Below are 14,874 nucleotides of genomic sequence, written 5' to 3' on the forward strand. Positions count from 1 at the left end.
TTGTGGGATATCAAGAACACAGGTTCAAAAACTCAGAAGAGAAAAAAAGACATGATTCTTCAATCAACACCCCAATCGTGTTCTTTCAGTACTCCGAAAAAGTATAAACGACGTTCGAAACCTGTCAGTGGACTGGACAGTTTTGATTTAGGTGTACTTAAAAGAACAGTTAATAAGTTTCATTCAAAGAATCAAAGAAGAATGAATTACCTACTTTAAAAAAATTAAGGCAAGAACTTCAGTCACCTATTAATTTTAAAAGCAGTGAATCAATTTTAGCTGTTATTTTGAAAGAGTTAGGTTTCAAATGGTGTAAAACGTAAAATAACAGAAAACTTTTAGTTGAGAAATCCGGTATCAGGTGGAAGAGAATTGAATATTTGCAGCTAGTGTCTAAGTACAGACAAAGCAATGCTACAATTGTTTATTTGGATGAAACGTATGTTTTAAGTTCGCATTGTTCAACAAAGTCGTGGTCTGATGGTATTGTTGAAGGACTTCATGTGCGATTGATAAAAGTGACCGTTTAGTAGTAATTCGTGCTGGAGGAGGAATCGGTTTTATTCCGAACGCATTACTAACTTGGAAAAACAAGTTCGAAAAGTGGCGACTACCATGACAACATGAATACAGACAATTTCATGAAATGGGCGCGTGAAAAATTGATTCCAACTCTTCCACCAGTGTCAGTAGTAGTTGTTGATAACGTCCCTTATCACAATACAAGTATTGATAAAAAAAAATTGTAACCCCAGAAGAAAAGATATGACCGATTGACTGGAGAAAACTCATATTCCGTATAGTTCAAAAATGCTGAAATCAAAGTTATATGAATTAGTAAAGTTACATAAAACTAAAGTACAAAAATAACACTTCGATGAACTTTTGAAAAAACATAGGCATCGCGTTCTTAGACTCCCACCGTACCATCCTGATTTGAATCCGATCGAGATGGTATGGTCAGTCGTAAAAAGACATGTGGCAAGTCATAACACAGCATTTTCTTTCACAAATGTTGAAAAATTAATTACGGAGAAAATTAATTCCATGAATGAAGATAACTGGAAACCCTATTGTGAAAAAGTAAAAAATATTGGAAAAGAGTGTGAAAAACTGGAACCTCTGATTGATGAAATGACAGAACGTTATATCGTTATACGTGCAGACCCTGAGAGTGAAAGTAACAGTCATAGTGATTCATTTAGCGAGGATGGTGAACTTGCTAGAAGTTTGAATTAGATGCATGAATAAAATTCAAGTAAGCTTTTGTTTATTATTAAAAATTAATAATTTAGTGCAAATAAAAGTTATAAAAGAATTAATTACGCATTGTTTATAATTAGTAAATGTAAATATGATAGTTATTACCGCGTACAACATGATAATAAGTAATACTTCGAATCGATACGCGGAGTTGTTATTTTCAGGCCGAGTAGTAATACCCAGCCTGCTCGTAACGTCACAAGCTCGTACTGATACTTGACTCCTTGACCAAGTATACTTTCATACGGATTTGAGTACTAGAACGTGGATACCGGTGTTCTTTGGCGGCTGCGTTTCAATTAACCACACATCTCAGAAATGATCGACGTGAGACTGTTCAATACTGCACTTCACTTACACTCGTACATATCATCCTCTAAAGCAGTACCCGACGGTGATTCCCGGAGGAAAACACGAAAAAAGTAAAAGCAAGTAATTAAAGATGAAAATATTAGAAAAGTAAGTAAAAAATGATTTTTAAAGGACTATTCTCACTTATCTTAAGAATATATAAAGATATTTTTGTTTTAATCTAGGAATATGATTTACTCACCACGAAGAAATGTATTATGCATCAGATAACGGAGAACTAGGTCATATTATTGATCTTAGTACTTTGTAAAAATAGTATCACCCGTTTTGATTAGTTATACTGCAATAATAGTGACCTGGAATTAATTATTCAGTTCATCCTAGCGATCGGATTGTTCGATCTTTATACAGTGACATATTTTATAGAAGTATGAATGTTGTAATTTACTTATTAATTCCTATGGACTCACAAAAACAGAAATTAAATTTTCTTTGCGTTTTAAGGTATGAAGGGTACGAAAATACCATTCACTTAAAATACATTTATATATAAATACAATTTTACAATTTTATTAAAACAAATTTTTTTTTTATTATAGTGTATCACGAAGTTCTCCCGGGACTTTCATAACCTATTCTACTTATTTGAAAATAATGGAAAAATTTCATATAAACATATATCCTAAAATGCTTCGTTTGCGAGTTAACGAAGAAAGATTTCGTTCGTATTTCAGCTACCCCGGTGAAATGAGGTTGTACTAAAATTTTTAAGACGTTAATTAAGTGGCAGAATTGACGAATTATTTTGGTTTTTGACCTGAAAAATCGAAGACCATAGGTCCTAGAAACGTATCTCCAGTACGTTTTGAGAAATCTGGAGTGAAAACCAATAAATTGGAATAAAAAAACTGTTTATTTTTTTTTAAGACGTATAGTAACTTTGTTAAATGGGTAATAAACAACTAAAACTTTTAAACAAAACCTTTAGAGAATTTAATTATGAACAAAGTAGTATAAGTTGAATAATACAGAGAAACGTTAGAAAAATTCGAATTTTATTTAGAAACAGAACATTACTACATTTATCAGAAAAGTACTTATTTAATGTAAGCAGAAACCAAATACTTTTTTGATGATCTGAAAAGTTTTTAAAAACAAAATTTACTGTTAAAAAATTTAAAATAATTGGAAATTACGCAACAATTGTAAAATAAAAATAAAAGAATCAAAATTACTTAGATAATAGATTTTTAATAATGACAGAAATAAATAAATTATTTGAAAAATTATTATTTCAAAGTTGAAAATAAAATAAGTTTATCAACAATGCGCAATACTGTATTAGTGTTTAAATCATTATGTAAAGTATATTAAATTTATCGGGTACTGTGAACTATGCTGTCGCTGGCGAAGGTTTTCTGTGAATTTTAGATTGAGATCGATTTGCAATTGAAGTAATGTAGTACTTATTCACAACAGAGGAATTTGCCGATATGGTATTCATTTCGGGTGTGTAATGATAATGCAACAACTGCTGCAGTAAAATATGACATCGTTTTTCAATAGTAATATTAAAAACAGTAACGGTGTCAGTGGCTATGATAGTTGAGCAACAGCGCCGTATACCTTCGACCCCTTAAAAAAATCGGAATTAAAAAAAACCGAAAATGATTTTAAAATTTTTAACTGAAGAGTATTTGCAAGCCCAAATCTGCTGAATATCTCGTTTACTATAGTTGGGATTCTGAAAATTTATAATCATTGTTCAAAAATGCTTTTACCTTTCTTCATCACCTTTCAAGGTCAAATTAAAAAAATCTAGATATTGGTTTATTGACATGTAGATTACACTAACCAAAAATCAAATTGATTTCTTCATTTGTTACCGAGAAATTAAAAAAATAACAGTTTCAAAAAAAATTCAAAAACCCTTAATCCTTAACCTTTGAAAATAGTAATGAAATTCAAAAAATTTAGAAATTGATTTTTAGGTGTTCATAATCAATTAGTTCAAACCCAGTTCACACAGTGATAGACACTAACAGTTCACAATTCATAAATTGAAGTTTGTGTTTCAATCGGCAAATATAGAGATTTTTCGAGATGAAATGTATTCAGAAGCATTCACAGTTATGCCAAGAAACATGAGTAAAAATTTAGTTGCCAAATATCGGGTAGTTTTTTTGTTTATCCGGAACAAACAGAAACCCTCTTCCTCTTTATATATGTTATGTATAAAGATTAGATTATACAAAGATAGATATTAGATTATATAAAGTAAAGATATAGGTTACTTTATTTAATGTAAATTTAATTCTATTATTATGTAATATTATGCATTTAATTGTTTCGAATCATCTAATTCAAACCCTGTTCACAGTTCATTAATTCAATTCATTAAAGTTTTTGCTTCAACCAGCAAACCTCCATTACTACATATATTTTCTTTACAGATGAAATATATCCAAAAACCTTCTCAGTTATGCCAAGAAACTTGGGTAAAAATTTAATGGCGGTAGATGGGATAGTTTTTTGTTTATCCCAAACAAAAAAAAACCTCTTCCTCTTTATAAAATAGTATAGATAAAATGTATTGTTTTGCACTGCTTTTACATGCAATGATAATACTACTGATTAACAAAATGAGACTTTTATGTTTTTGTTGTTATTAATTCTATCAAGTAAAACATCGAAATTATCTGTTAGTTTAATATAAGTTCAAGCTAATTATTATTGTTTACTTCTGATTTGAATATTTTTTGTTATAACGCCATTCTTTTAAACTCGCTCAATTGGAAAATATAGAAAAATGAACTGTTTGTTACCTTCTAGATGGAATTCTATGGAGAGATTCAATCGTAATAGATATTGTTCTAATGACTATTCACAAATTTTGATATTCACAATTTTTTAACCTTTTCGAACTTTCTTAATATATACAACGATTTTTTCAGGACACCATCCCTCCCCCTAAAATTGCGTGATAATGTAGATGTCCTCTATGAAAAAAATTTAAATCGATGTAATTTCTATATTACTAAATTTTTATTATACTCTAAAAAAATCTGATTTGGACACCACATCACTTCCTTGTACGACTATTAAATTACATATATACATTTTTGCTGCACTTCATTTAAACTTATTTCATTTGAAAGTGAGATACGATTCTCCACTTCTTTAATAAAAGTGGACAATTACATAACTGCTAAAATATTAGTTTTTATTATCATCAAATATTTATATTATTATTAATTCAACAATTTACCTGAAATATTGGGTTAGAGTAAAAGTCCCTTCATTACTCTAAACATACATGAGTTCACTAAACGGAATAGTTTAATTATTATTAACTTTTATTTCTACGATACACCCGAAATCTGAAATATACACGAGAAGTCTTGTGCATACTACGAACAAGTGAAAAAAAAATTTTTAACAATCACTTTAAACTGAATACAATTCAAAAATGTATTTTATTTTTCTGTCAAATAATTAAATAAAATGATTTTTTTTAAAATAAATATACAATTTTTAAAATAATTTTCTAAAAAATGCACAAATAATACTAAATGATTCTAAAATATAATATAATTATATTAATTAATTAATTAATTAATTATATTAATTATTTAATTAATATTAAATAATCAGATGTTTTACCAAATCTATTATTTTAATTTTATTTTACTTCCAATTTTATTTCACTAATAACTTTTTTTTTTTTTTTATTATCAATGAATTGAATTATTTCTTGAACTTCTTTTTACAATCACGAGTTAATAATTATTAAATCATACATTTAAATTTAAAAAAATTAAAGTTAAAAAAAACAAACGGATATTAAGTCTGATTCGAACCGATGTGCCTTCTCTTTAAGATTCAAATATTTCATTAATTAAAATTTTAATTTCGATTGCAATCAAAAAGAGAGATGCACAACTAGATGTTACAATAGTGCTAAATGGATTCAAGGATGCTCAAAATAGATATTCCGTTGAAATATTAAAACCGAAATATTTTGCGACCACAGTACTTCCTTTACTTCGTACAAGGAAGTAAAACTCTATGAGAATCATCATTATTTTTCTAAAAAAAGAAGAAAAAAATATTATTTTGACAAGGTTATTACGATTATGAACTAATAAAATAATTTTTAAAAATTCAAATAAAATATAGCTATTTCCTTAAAAAAATATTTTTTTTGTGAGTGGCGATCAATAGCTATGGTCATTAGCCCGGTGGAAATTGGTAGCGTTTGAAAAGATGCCATTACTGACCAGGATTCAAACTTGGAATTCCACATGAAATGCCGAGACCGTATCTATACATAAACAGAATGAATATTTATAATTATAATAATTAAAGGGATAATTTTATGGCATGAAGTAAAGCAATTTACTGAGAATGTATTTTAATAATATCCAAAGTTTTTCATTCATATAAAGTATATTGCGTTTTATATATATATATATATATAAGCGTAAATCATTCTTCATAGTTTTCTGTGAAAAAAAAAATTCATGTAAAATAGTTACGTGTAGAATAATAATATTTCTTGGAAAATTTTCATAAATATTACGTGATATACTAACCCTCAACACCACGCTAGATAAAGCGTGATACATTGTCACTACCTCTCTTCCCGCAGGGCATCACGCAATTTTTAAATGGCCTCTTTTCAGTAAGTGATAAAGATCACTAATATCGAAACAAAAGATAATGTACACAGAAGCCGTTATTCTCTGAAATATATAATTTCCATAATTTTTCTTTATTTCCTAGTTACCGTTAAAAATTTTGTTATTTATCCATAAGGACACTAAGTTTCTCTTATGATACACCGATTTTTATCTAATTTCATTTAACATCGATTATCTTCATTCACATATGCAAACTAGGTAACAAAACAATGTAGTTTAAAATGGTTTTAAACTACTTTAACAAAGAAGTTTTCTTATAGTTATTTATAATTATTAAATTACAAGTTTAAAAATGATTTTTTGAACTTTTTATTTTGCCATTGTATGTATTTGATTAGATGCACTTTATGTGATAAACATGCGTTACTTCTTAGGTTTAGAAATCATGTGCAAGGCCTCTAGAGAAATGTGCATATGAAAATAAAATATTCATTCAAAAAGGTTAATAAAATTGTTTATGAAGGAAAAAAGATTTGATAATTTTTACTAACCTCACGTGTGTCAACAATATTAAAATAATGTCCGGTTTTATCAACTTCATTATTAACTAATTTCAGAAACGTTTAAGTGAATTTGTTTTTTAAAACTTACGATTAATCATAATACTAAAATTATATCCCTAACAACATACTGTATTTATTCGATAGTCAACTTATCTTCCTTTTTTTTATTATTTATATTATTTTTATTGACTCGGTTGAAAAAAAATGACCTCTGTCCTATTCCGTTCAAAAAGTAATCAATAGATTGGTAGGATGAAATATACATGACATGTATCATTCATTGTATTAAACCTTGCTCAATAATTTAAGAATAAGCCGGTCAATATTTTATACCTGAACAGAATATCTGTACTTATTTGTGTTATTATAATAAAATTTAAAATCTTCTACGTAACCGTTTACCGTTTAATGTCTGGCCATGGTTATTTTATTTACCATATAAATGGAGTTTTATTTTGAAACTTTACAAAACGTTTTTGTATGTAACAAAAAGGTGGTTTTTATGAGGTACATAGTTTGACTTGTTTTGGTGACCGTACGAAAATTTACTTATATCGGTAGGTAAATAAAATAGTTGCAGCCAACCAAGTCATTAACCTCTCCTGCAAGTCTCTTTCTCTCTTTTCCTCTTCCTACTAAGGAAGAGAATGTGTGTATGTGTGTCATAATCTCAACATAAGTATACACGATAAAGTTTTAACACGGACACAAAGACTGGCCATTATAACTCTGCATTATCGATTTTTATAAAAGCAAAACCTCATACCGAATATTTTTTAAAGGCAATTTCGATGCAATAAATGAAATTTTCGATAGGCGAGTGAGATAAATAACACTGATTTTTATAAAACACTCAATCAAATATCTATTAATTAATCACCTCATAAGTTTATTCCAGTTATATTTTACACATCTTCACAACTGTAGTTATTGAGAACTATTTTAATTTCTTAGAATTGGATTGATGATAATAAACCATTCGCGTACCCGAAAATATTTCTTAATATCTTATAAATATTGAATAAAATGGTATATCTTGTATATGAAATGTAAAAAATTCATTTTTTTTAAATCATATTCTTTGCTTCACACCAACATAATTTAATTGTTACAGTATGACAGGATATCATCAAGCAGCATTCATGCCGTTAAAAAAGTAGTACAAGCTGAAAATTGTTACCATCATTTAATTTGAAAAATAATTTATTTATAATCATGTAGCAAAATTGAATTTAATTTAACTGGTATTTAGCACATCCTTGATCTCAATCATTAAAAGAAACCGATAAATAGTGAATTTAAACGTAAACTAATACATAATAAAAAAAAGGCGAGTTATTCTCGTATATCTGTATCTAAAAAGCAGTTTGTTCTGACTGGCTGATTCATTAACGCCCAGCAAAAACTAGTGAAGCTAGACTGGTGAAATTTCTATACAAGTTCTTCTTACGTTGTAAGTGCACACTAAGAAAGGGTTTATTAAAATTTCGAGTTTAATAGGTTAAAATGGAGTCAAAATAAAAATTGTTATTTTTTTTAATTTCTCGATAAAAAATTATGATATAAGTTTGATTTTCGGTATGTGTAATCGTCATGTGAATATCTAAATCAAATCTCAAGATTTTTTTAAATTCCGAGTTTAAAGTTTAAATGGATTTTGAATTTTTTGAAACCCGACAATTTTTTTTAAATTTCTCTTTAACAAACAAAGATATTAACTTTATTTTTGTGTGTCTAATTTAATGTGAATATCTAAAAACCGATTTCTAGATTTTTCAAAATTCGTCCTTGAAAAAGGTGAAGAAAGGTAAAAAATTTTAAATGATTGCCAATTTTCCTCATTTCCGATTACATTAAACGAGATATTCACTCGATTTGCAAATGCTATTCAAATAAATATTTATAAAACCATTTTTGGGTTTTTTGAATTTCGATATTTTAAGAGGTGCGACCAGTACAGCTGCTGTTACTGTATGTGTGACCCGACTGGCTGCACCTTCCTCCGGTTACTTGACTAAAAAACTTAAAATAAAAATAATTAAAAAATTTATTAAAATTAGAAACGAAACACGGTTACCTCCTAGTGGTGTTTGTTGGGTAACGCTCACAACCGAGCAAAATACATTTTTACCAGTAAAAAGTACGTATGAGTAACCAGTTACAACTGATATTTTTAAGATAGAGTCCGACTATTTTGAAACCCTCATTTTTCAGATCACTCAAAGTTTTGGGTCCTGTTCTAACCAAACTGTTGCTCTGAAGAGATTATAATACACTGATATTTTTTATAAATTGAATAGGCTGTAATTTTTATTTATCATTATTATTCTCAAAATCATGAGTTTAATGAACACAGCGGGGTCCAAGGGGCAGAGCCCTCTGGGAAATGATTGGGGAGGGTTAGCGAAGCGAGTCGTGAACGACTAAATATCCGCTGACAGCGAGAGAAACGCAAGTAACCATGTAGCCGCGATGGGTGGATGCTAGTATATATATATACCAGCGGACCCGACAGACGTTGTCCTGACGCGGCATTATTCTGTAATAAATGCACACACATAAATATAAGTAATTTAATTAAGTTAAAATTAGCAGGAATGTGTTCTAAATTTCATTAAAATGACTATTAGTATGATATTATCAGTTTGTGATTGTTGTATTATTGTAATGGGTTTATTGATTAATTATGAGTAGTATGGTTAATATTTATTTTCACTAAATATTGAGATGTCCGATGAAAATTGAATTAAAAACTCGAAACGTCGTAAAATTAATAATTAGTGTAATTAATAAATTTTCATCCACATTACTACTAATTTTCACTTAATATCATTATAAAAAAGTACCTCCTACATATTTTTTTTTTATTTAATAATTTTGATGTTTCATAACCCTGTAACAGCTTAATTAATCAATTAATAAAAAAATTAAAGCACTGTAAAAAATCAACGTAGTTAAAATTTTAGTAGAAATTTTTATCATTTTTCTCATTCTTTATTTTAACATCTATTTTACCAAATTTTAGATAATTGTAAATTAAAAATAATTTTAGGAAACGTTTTATAAAATGAATCAGCTAAAACATTATAAATTTAATTTTTTAAATATACTTTAAACTATATTATAAGTAACTTATATTTTAATTTTATAAATGTTATAATTTATTTTACAAACTTAAATTTTTATTTTCAAAGAGCCGTTCAATAATTCATAAGTTGCATAGAATCAAATGAGAACTGACAATTTAAATTTGTAGGTTAAGTTGATTGTTATTGAATGCACGTGTATACATCATTAAAATTCATGAAAAACCATGAAAATACTCACTTCAATACTGCACCTTACAAATTTGCACAACGTACATTTTTTAATTAAACTTTAAAACGTTATTACAATAAATAATAATATAATATAATATTCTCAATAAGCGCGCAATTCTAGCAGACTCGGCAATGCTTCGCTATTGCTAGATCTGAGTATACATACAGATTAAATGACAACAATTGAAAGTTTCATAAAACCTTAAAAAACTGATTAGCAATTTAACAAAATTTAACCTTTCACTTTATAAAGTCAGAATGTAAATAAATCCAAATGGCAAAACAACAGCACTACCTATCGGATTTAATTCACACCACTCTCTAATCACAGTATTTGGTGAAAAATAATTTTTTAACGAAAAGTGTTGTGGCTGCAAAATCATTACAATTAATAGTGAACATTAAGAAACTTACAAAACATTACGGAACCTTATCAAATTTCACCTTTAACTTTATAAAATTCAGAATGTAATTAAATCCAATTGTCAGAACAGCACTACCTATCGGATTTAATTCAAACTATTCTCTAAACACGTAGTCCGTTAAAAATACGAATTTTAATGTAAGAACAACACTAAGCTACGACGCAAGTAACTGATAAAAAAATAACATGAAACTGATAACTGATAACTGAAAAAGCAACAAAATAAAAAAAATTCCTAGAATCCGATCGCAGCACCAACTACCGGGCTTGACTGATAAACCAAAAATAAAAAAAAAAAAACTTCTAAAACGCGATCGCAGCTCTGCCAACCGGACCCACACGCTGCCTACCGGACCTAATTGTGAACCTTAACCATCCCAAGATCAACAACACATAAATAAATTAAAAAAACATTTTCACTTCAATACTGTACCTTACAAATTTGCACAATGTATATTTTTTAATTACACATTAAAACGTTATTTCAATAAATAATAATATAATATAATATTTCTCATTACGCGCACAATTCTAAACGCGATCGCAGTGCTGTGTACTTGTTACTTAATCAGTTGTGATTTTGTTTACATTGGCAATGGCCATACGGGCTCTTTGTGATTGATCGTTGTGTTTGACAGCGGCCATCTTGCATTGATCTGATTGGTTTTCCTTTGTTTACATTTCCATCTGATTTATTAGCCTCTTATTTATTAAAAAACGGTTTTCTCACGATTTTTTGTAACACAATAATAACACAAAATTACGAAATATTTTTCTCAATTTGATCGCAGCACCAACTGTCGGGACAAACCAAAATTAAAATAGAATATTATTGAATATTCGATACTGCGATGGTAGCGCAGTCTGCCGGATCCAATGTAAAACATCTCAAAATCATCAACTACTTATAAATAAAAAATTAATTAAAAAAACATTTTCCAGTGGACCAAATTGTGAATCTAAACTATTCTCGAATCCCCTTGAACACACACAAAAAATTTCATCAAAATCGGTCCAGCCGTTTAGGAGGCGTTCAGTGACATACACACGCACACAAGAAATATATTTTTTTTTTTTTTTGTCTTCAGTCATTTGACTGGTTTGATGCAGCTCTCCAAGATTCCCTATCTAGTGCTAGTCGTTTCATTTCAGTATACCCTCTACATCCTACATCCCTAACAATTTGTTTTACATATTCCAAACGTGGCCTGCCTACACAATTTTTCCCTTCTACCTGTCCTTCCAAAATTAAAGCGACTATTCCAGGATGCCTTAGTATGTGGCCTATAAGTCTGTCTCTTCTTTTAACTATATTTTTCCAAATGCTTCTTTCTTCATCTATTTGCCGCAATACCTCCTCATTTGTCACTTTATCCACCCATCTGATTTTTAACATTCTCCTATAGCACCACATTTCAAAAGCTTCTAACCTTTTCTTCTCAGATACTCCGATTGTCCAAGTTTCACTTCCATATAAAGCGACACTCCAAACATACACTTTCAAAAATCTTTTCCTGACATTTAAATTAATTTTTGATGTAAACAACTTATATTTCTTACTGAAGGCTCGTTTAGCTTGTGCTATTCGGCATTTTATATCGCTCCTGCTTCGTCCATCTTTAGTAATTCTACTTCCCAAATAACAAAATTCTTCTACCTCCATAATCTTTTCTCCTCCTATTTTCACATTCAGTGGTCCATCTTTGTTATTTCTACTACATTTCATTACTTTTGTTTTGTTCTTGTTTATTTTCATGCGATAGTTCTTGCGTAGGACTTCATCTATGCCGTTCATTGTTTCTTCTAAATACTTTTTATTCTCGGCTAGAATTACTATATCATCAGCAAATCGTAGCATCTTTATCTTTTCACCTTGTACTGTTACTCCGAATCTAAATTGTTCTTTAACATCATTAACTGCTAGTTCCATGTAAAGATTAAAAAGTAACGGAGATAGAGAACATCCTTGTCGGACTCCCTTTCTTATTATGGCTTCTTTCTTATGTTCTTCAATTGCTACTGTTGCTGTTTGGTTCCTGTACATGTTAGCAATTGTTCTTCTATCTCTGTATTTGAACCCTAATTTTTTTTAAATGCTGAACATTTTATTCCAGTCTACGTTATCGAATGCCTTTTCTAGGTCTATAAACGCCAAGTATGTTGGTTTGTTTTTCTTTAATCTTCCTTCTACTATTAATCTGAGGCCTAAAATTGCTTCCCTTGTCCCTATACTTTTCCTGAAACCAAATTGGTCTTCTCCTAACACTTCCTCCACTCTCCTCTCAATTCTTCTGTATAGAATTCTAGTTAAGATTTTTGATGCATGACTAGTTAAACTAATTGTTCTGTATTCTTCACATTTATCTGCCCCTGATTTCTTTGGTATCATTACTATAACACTTTTTTTGAAGTCTGACGGAAATTCCCCTTTTTCATAAATATTACACACCAGTTTGTATAATCTATCAATCGCCTCCTCCCCTGCACTGCGCAGTAATTCTACAGGTATTCCGTCTATTCCAGGAGCCTTTCTGCCATTTAAATCTTTTAATGCTCTCTTAAATTCAGATCTCAGTATTGTTTCTCCCATTTCATCCTCCTCAACTTCCTCTTCTTCCTCTATAAAACCATTTTCTAATTCATTTCCTCCGTATAACTCTTCAATATATTCCACCCATCTATCGACTTTACCTTTCGTATTATATATAGGTGTACCATCTTTGTTTAACACATTATTAGATTTTAATTTATGTACCCCAAAATTTTCCTTAACTTTCCTGTATGCTCCGTCTATTTTACCAATGTTCATTTCTCTTTCCACTTCTGAACACTTTTCTTTAATCCACTCTTCTTTCGCCAGTTTGCACTTCCTGTTTATAGCATTTCTTAATTGCCGATAGTTCCTTTTACTTTCTTCATCACTAGCATTCTTATATTTTCTACGTTCATCCATCAGCTGCAATATATCGTCTGAAACCCAAGGTTTTCTACCAGTTCTCTTTATTCCGCCTAAGTTCGCTTCTGCTGATTTAAGAATTTCCTTTTTAACATTCTCCCATTCTTCTTCTACATTTTCTATCTTATCTTTTTTACTCAGACCTCTAGCGATGTACTCCTCAAAAATCTTCTTTACCTCCTCTTCCTCAAGCTTCTCTAAATTCCACCGATTCATCTGACACCTTTTCTTCAGGTTTTTAAACCCCAATCTACATTTCATTGTCACCAAATTATGGTCGCTATCAATGTCTGCTCCAGGGTAAGTTTTGCAGTCCACGAGTTGATTTCTAAATCTTTGCTTAACCATGATATAATCTATCTGATACCTTGCAGTATCGCCTGGCTTTTTCCAAGTGTACATTCTTCTATTATGATTTTTAAATTGGGTGTTGGCAATTACTAAATTATACTTCGTGCAAAACTCTATAAGTCGGTCCCCTCTTTCATTCCTTTTGCCCAGCCCGTATTCACCCACTATATTTCCTTCCTTGCCTTTTCCAATGCTTGCATTCCAATCTCCAACTATTATTAAATTTTCATCTCCTTTTACGTGTTTAATTGCTTCATCAATCTCTTCGTATACACATTCTACCTCATCATCATCATGGGCGCTTGTAGGCATATAGACGTTAACAATCGTTGTCGGTTTAGGTTTTGAATTTATCCTTATTACAATGACTCTATCGCTATGCGTCTTGAAATACTCCACTCTCCTCCCTATTTTCTTGTTCATCACGAAACCTACTCCTGCCTGCCCATTATTTGACGCTGAGTTAATTACTCTAAAGTCACCCGACCAAAAGTCGCCTTCCTCTTCCCACCGAACCTCACTAATTCCTACTATATCCACGTTTACCCTATCCATTTCCCTTTTTAAATTCTCTAGCCTACCAACCTTTTTTAAGCTTCTAACATTCCACGCTCCGACTCGTAGAATGTTATTTTTTACTTTTCTGGTGACCCCTTCCTTAGTAGTCCCCACCCGGAGATCCGAACGGGGGACTATTTTACCTCCGGAATATTTTACCAAGGAAGGCGCCTCCATTATTGCTTTTGAAAATGCAGAGCCACATTTTCTTGGAAAAAAAAAACAGCTGTAGTTTTCCATTGCTTTCAGCTGCGCAGTACTCAGAGGACTGAGTGATGTTGATACGGCCGTTTAAGTCGTCCTGACTCACGCCCCTAACAACTACTGAAAGAGCTGCTGCCCTCTTTCAGGAATCATTCCTTAGTCTGGCTCTCAACAGATACCTCTCCGATATGGTTACACCTTCGATCCAGCTACTCTGTATCCCTGAGCACTCAAGCCCCCTCACCAACGGCAAGGTCTCGTGATTCATAGAGGAGGAAGA

At 30.4% G+C, this 14,874-nt stretch overlaps 1 protein-coding gene across 1 annotated transcript in view; it reads left to right on the forward strand.

Moving 5' to 3' along the window:
- Positions 1 to 1,120: 1,120 nt before the first annotated feature.
- The window catches only part of LOC142319851 (adenylate kinase isoenzyme 1-like), a 29,094-nt gene continuing 15,340 nt past the window's right edge, over positions 1,121 to 14,874 (forward strand). The window contains exon 1 of the mRNA XM_075357524.1: positions 1,121 to 1,258. The gene's annotated coding sequence lies outside the window, so the exon portion shown is untranslated. The remainder of the gene's footprint in view (positions 1,259 to 14,874) is intronic.

This window comes from Lycorma delicatula, chromosome 2 (genome assembly GCF_047948215.1).
Source record: "Lycorma delicatula isolate Av1 chromosome 2, ASM4794821v1, whole genome shotgun sequence".
Lineage (NCBI taxonomy): Eukaryota > Metazoa > Arthropoda > Insecta > Hemiptera > Fulgoridae > Lycorma > Lycorma delicatula.